Genomic DNA, 6,521 nt, shown 5'->3' on the forward strand with positions numbered 1-6,521 from the left:
GCCTGTAGTCCCAGCTACTTGGGAGGCTGAGGCAAGAGAATCACTTAAGCCCAAGAGTTTGAGGTTGCTGTGACCTGTGATGCCACACATTCTACCGAGGGCAACATAGTGAAACTCTGATTCAAAATAAATAAATAAATAAATAAAATAAAATAGTACTTATTAGCTTCTTAGTCCCCTAGAACAGGATCTCAAAATTAGGGGTATAAAAATTTTATGCTCTTAAGTATTATTGAAGAACTTGTTATGAGTCATATCTATTGATATTTATCATATTTGAAATTAAAACTGAGAAATTTTCAAAACATACAAGAGTCACTAGCACATATTCTATAAGCCATCTACTGTACACTTGAGAGAATGAGAGTGGAAAAGATAAATAATATTTAGGATTTTGACCTTGATGACCTGGACTTTGAGTGCCGTGGTTTAGAGTAATATGTGGCATATGGTGGGCACTGATCAACAGACATGTACTTAGTGTCCACAACACAGAAAGCCTTCTGCTAGACCCAATCCCACTCCTTAGTCACACACCCTAGAAGCCCTTTACTGGGATTCTGGTGATAGAATATTTGTATTCAACAGATTCTCTGTTTCTAGAGAAGCCATTTGGGGGTAGTAGTCCCATGCTGTTAACCATTCAGAAGGCTTTAGGACACATTTGGATATTTCTTGCAAGGATTAGTCACTGCCGTAGAAATGGTAGGAGCTGAGTACAGAAGGCTCCCTCCTGAGCAAAGCCAAAGACAGTAATGTAAGGAACAGAGATGACGTCCAAGAATCACATGTCCTTGATCATTTCCCCGGTTTCTTCCTTCACGAATTGGGATTTTACAAGTAGAGTCTAGTTCCTGGGTAACAGCTAAGAGTGCTTCCAATGTTAACATTCTACAGTTCTATTAATGTCAATGCAACATCTCTGGATAATAAGCACTTAATGACGAGTTGTCTGTCTGATTAGTGTGTGAATCCAGCTGAGCCCCCTGTGAACAGTGGCTGTTTCAGAGACATTTGATCTCCAACCCAGGAAGCCCCAGGGCAACTGGAGTCATTTGGGGGTAGTGAAGCATTTAAGAAAACAAACTAAAATTCTGTCATCTGATATAACAAAGAAAACTAAGCCCACCCTTCATTCCATCTGGCATCCAATCTTGGCTAAGCCAAATGATGACGAGCTAAATCGTAGATGGACTCCACTGAGAAGGGCTGATCTGATTCACTCCTATAAAGTTGGTTTCCTTTATTCATCCATTCAACAAATGTTATTGAACGGCTATTATTTGTCCTTCATTGTGTGAGATACTGAAATATAATTATGACTAAAAAGAGATACCAACACTTGAGGGTTCATTTACCTTTTCAAAATAATTAGGCACTAACATCTAAATATCTGGAGATATGAAATCAATATATAACCACCTAAATACTCATCTGAATGGCAAGACATAACTATAGTCCAGAAAGTAGAAGGGAAGAGGAGAGAAATCGGAGGGGAGGGGGGACATGGGAGGAGGGAGGATATTTTGGGGGACCTCACCTAATGGGCATGATGCAATGGTATATTTCAAAACTATTAAGAAATGAGTATAATTGTGATGGGTGTGTTACTTAGTTCAACGTAAACATTTCACATGGTAATCGAAGCAGTACCCTGAGCCCCATAAGTGCATCAATGTACAAAGTTATGATTTAATAAAAAATAATTAAAAAATAAATATCTGGAGATTTCTCATGAAAATCCAAATTTCCAGCATTACATAAATGTAGGTTTGCTGTTGCCCCCAGGTGCCTTCACTTGATAGCTGTGTACCTTCCCTGCCCCGCCCCCATAGGCATGGGTTTGCTACCCTGGATATACAGTTGAGGGGGAAGATAGACATGTGAGTAACTAAGGATGTGCTTAGTGCTCTACTAGAACTGTTGCAAAGGGCTAAGGAAGCATGATTGGGCTGGGGAGTAGGGGAAGTGGGCTTAAGGAAAGACTTTACAAGAGTATACATAAAATGGGCCCTAACTAAGATCTACAGAGAACTCAAATTAAGCAACATAAAAAGAGCCAACAATTCCTTATATCAATGGGCAAGAGAGAGGAATAGAACCTTCTCTAAAGAAGATAGACAGATGGATAAAAAACATATGAAAAAATGCTCATCATCCCTAAGTATCAGAGAAATGCAAATCAAAACCACCCTGAATGTCACTTCACCCCAGTGAGAATGGCCCACATCACAGAGTCTCAAAGCTGCAGATGCTGGCATGCAGGGGGAGAGAAGGGAACACTTTTACACTGCTGGTAGGACTGTAAACTAATACAACCTTTTTGGAAGGAAGTATAGAGAATCCTCAAAGAACTCAAACAAGACCTCCCATTGGATCCTGCAATCTCATTACTGGGCACCTACCCAGAAGAAAAAAACTCATTGTATCATAAGGACATTTGCACTAGACTGTTTATTGTAGCTCAATTTACAATCACCAAAATGTGGAAACAACCTAAATGCCCACCAACCCAGGAATGGATTAACAAGCTGTGGTATACGTACAACATGGAATACTATTCAGCCACTAAAAAAGATGGAGACTTTACATCTTTTGTATTAACCTGGATGGAGGTGGAACACATTCTTCTCAGTAAAGCATCACAAGAATGGAGAAGCAAGAATCCAATGTATTCAATTCTGATATGAGGACAACTGATGCTAGTACATGGTGGGGGATGGGGAAATGGAGGAGGAGGAGAGAGAGGGAAGGAGGGAATGGGTAGGGGGTCATGGTGTGTGACACATCACTTGGGAGGAGGACACGGTTATAAGAGTGACTTTAGGGTGGTGCCTATGGCTCAGTGAGTAGGGCGCTGGCCCCAAGTACCGAGGGTGGTGGATTCAAACCCAGCCCCGGCCAAACTGCAACAAAAAAATAGCTGAGCATTGTGGCAGGTGCCTATAGTCCCAGCTACTCAGAGGCTGAGGCAAGAGAATCGCCTAAGCCCAGGAGTTGGAGGTTGCTGTGAGCTGTGTGATGCCACAACACTCTACCAAGGGCAATAAAATGAGACTCTATCTCTAAAAAAAAAAAAAAAAGACTCCCTGCTAATCTCCCCATCAAGAAGAGGCAACAACCCCTCCACAATCCCACTGCCCTCTTGAGTCTCTGAGTCCTGCTCACTGCGATCTATGATAGCATTTTTCTCACTCATTTCTCCTCTCTCCTCACTGGAATGTAAGCTTGAGGGTAGCAGGGGCCTAATCTGTCTTCCTCATGGTCACATTCTCAGAACAACCCTGCCCGTTAGGGGCCACTGGACGTTTGTTAAATGTCAATGAACTACGTCTGAGGCATGATGATGATCACAAAGGGATAGTTGAGAAATCCTAAGTTACAGGCTGGGCGTGGTGACTCATACCTGTATTCCTGTATTCCTTTTGCCTCCCAGCACTGCTTGAGGCCAAGGCAGGAGGATTCCTTCAGCTCAGGAGTTTGAGACCAGCATGAGCAAGAGCAGGACTCCATCTCCACTAACAAAAATACAAAAATTAGCTGGGCACTGTGGTCAGGCCTATAGTCCCGACTACTCAAGAGGCTGAGATAGGAGGATCACTTGAGCCTGAGAGTTTGAGGTTGCTTGTAAGCTGGGTTGTTGTCACAGCACTCTAGCCCGGGCAACAGAGGGAGACTCTGAATCAAAACTAATAAAATAAATAAATAAATAAATAAATAAATTATAGGCTGGTAAGTAAGAGAGGCACAGAGACATCTAAGGTGGAGACTGGTTGACTCCAGCTGTGATAGCTGCAAAGTCAAGGTGGTTTGATAGGAAGGAAAGCCTCCCACGAGTGCGTGGGAAGACAGTGCTGGACGTCAAAGTCTCAATGGCCAGGGATATCAATGTTTGGTGGAGATTCCTGTCCGAGCCTCAGTTTCCTTCCTTGTCCACAAATGAGAATAATAATGATAACCAACCTCACATGGTTATTTTCAGAATTAAGTAGTAAGGTTCTGTATATGAAAGTACTTAGTATGTCAATATTGTTATTGTTTTAAAACAGTTATTGTTTTCAGAGCCATTTTGCACTCTCATCATTTGTTTAGTACTATAAGGCCGAGCAGGCAGATGAATTGCTGGACAGTGACCAGAGAGTAGGAAACAGGTCTTTTTAAAAGGTAGATTTTTAAAAAATTAATGAAAATTGTATGTTTATTGTGTAAATTGTGATGCTTTGATGTATGTATACATTGTGAAATGACTAAATCAGGCTTACTAACATATGTATCACCTCGCAGATGTATCCTTCATTTGTGGTGAGAACATTTAAAATGTATTGTCTTGGCGATTTTCAAGTGTGTGTATAATACATTCTTATTAGCTACGGTCACCATGCTGTGTGATAGTATCTTCTCTTGCCTAACTGAAACATGACACCCTTTGACTCACTCCCGTTCCCTTCTCCCCCACCAGCACCTGGTGACCACTATTCTATTATTTTCTTCTATGAGTTAGACTTTTTTGTATATCACATACAAGTGAGATCATGCAGTAATTGTCAGAAATTATCTCTCTGTACCTGTGTTATTCCACTTGGCATAATGTCCTGCAGGTTCATCCATTTTGCAGACAATGGAGTTTCCATCTTTTTAAAGGCTGGTTGGTATTCCTATGTATATGTATGTTACATTTTTGAAAATCTATGCATCAAGAAATAGGACTTGGAAAGAAGACCTATTCCTCTTTCAAAGAAGAAAGAATTTCTTCTTTTGTTTTCGTTGAGTTCCTTTTTTTTTTTTGGTTGAGGCTGGGTATATGGGGCTGGCACCCTACTCCTTTCAGCCATAGGTGCCAACCTTATTGAGTTCCTTAAAAACAGACACTGACCCAGAGATCTTATTTGGGGGGTGATCCCTGGTAGCACAGTGAGGCAGTGAAGAAGGAAGGTGGAGAAGGAAGAAAAGAAAGGAAAAGTTTCATTTCTGAGCTAGTTACTATTGTGGGTGACTGCAGCCCTCTCCCTTTGAGTCCTTTGAGAGGCTGTGTAGGAATACCTCAAAATTGTCCTACCAAGGGGCGAAGAAGCTGGAGAATTTATACACTGACCCCTTCCCCTCCCTGGGTAGGGGTTGCTCCTACAGGAGTTAATTCTTCCGAACGTTGGGATCATCCTGTATCTGGGCCCAGCTTGCTCCTGTAGCCAGAGAAAGCTCTCAGCAGGTGTTTGAGTTAGGAAGCAGGTGACACGTGGGCAGAGTGTGTGGGAACTGTCTGCAGAACCCACATGGGACTTCCACAGTAGACCAAGGGAGTATGTGTGTGTGATAATGGCATTGGATGGTTCTTCTTTGGCCTTTGGGTACAGATTGGGAAAACTAAACCCCCCACCATCATTTTCTCTCCAGGAGGAGTGTATTAAATGGAGAGAATTATTATCCAAAAGTAGCTACCGACCTTCCCTTCAGGAGGCTTAAATAAACTTCCTTCCCTGAGGAGGGTGGGTTTGGCCATGGAGCTGGCTTTGGTCAATGGAACTGAGAGCAAAATACCAGTGTGCCCCTTCTATCTTCTATTGTGACTCTCTGTTCCCTCTGCCGTAGAACAGTAGGGACTAAGATATGGGACCTGTCCATCAGCCTGGTCTCAGAGTGAAGAAGACGCAGCCAACTCACAGCAGACATATGAACAGAAAACTTCTGTGGTTGTAAGTCACTGACCTATTGGGGCTGTTTGTTCCTGCTGTATACTTTACCCAAAGCTGACTGATAGGTATTTTTTGTAGGAGTGATTTCTGGATATGGCTTGGCTGAGCTTCTGTGTGACCCTTTCTCCAAGTATGCTTGATTTCTATTAATAGTTACCTTTCTGTCATATAGTAAGGGACCTGCCTCTGTTGGGGCAGCTGGCAGTTTTCCACCTATGCCAGTGGCTTGGTGGTTGAGTCTGTTTAATGTAAGAGTGAGAGCAAAGATTCATAACGCATCCATCCACAGCATCTTCATTCATAGCACAACATAGACTGCTCACCTAGGTTGATTATGTTTGAGTGTGTTTAGCTGCATACTCAAGCCTAGTGTTTACCAGTAGTAAACATTTTGGTTCCCTCTCTCTGTCTCCTATTTCTCTAAATTGGTTCCTGACTTGATGAGAAAAGAAGAGTTATTTATTGGGCTTCTTAAAGCACCCAAAGTCTTTCTGCATGATTCCAGGGCTTAGGGATAAAACAGAATGGCTTTTTACAACTATGGGCTTCTGCCTGCCTCTCAGTATGGTATTTCCAATGCTCAGATTCTCTTTGTATGTTAATATCAATGACAAAACAGGTTTTCCTGAAACTCTGTGTTTAAAAAAAGAAACGGAAAAGAAGGAAATTGGCTTGGCACCTATAGTTCAGTGGTTAGGGCACCAGTCACATATTCCCGGGGCTGGTGGGTTTGAACCCAGCCTGGACCTGCAACAATGACAATTGCAACACCAAAATAGCCAGATGTTGTGGTGGGTGCCTGTAGTCCCAGCTACTTGGGAGGCTGAGGCA

Source organism: Otolemur garnettii, unplaced genomic scaffold (genome assembly GCF_000181295.1).
Source record: "Otolemur garnettii isolate 467f Iridium unplaced genomic scaffold, OtoGar3 scaffold00007, whole genome shotgun sequence".
Taxonomy (NCBI): Eukaryota; Metazoa; Chordata; class Mammalia; order Primates; family Galagidae; genus Otolemur; species Otolemur garnettii.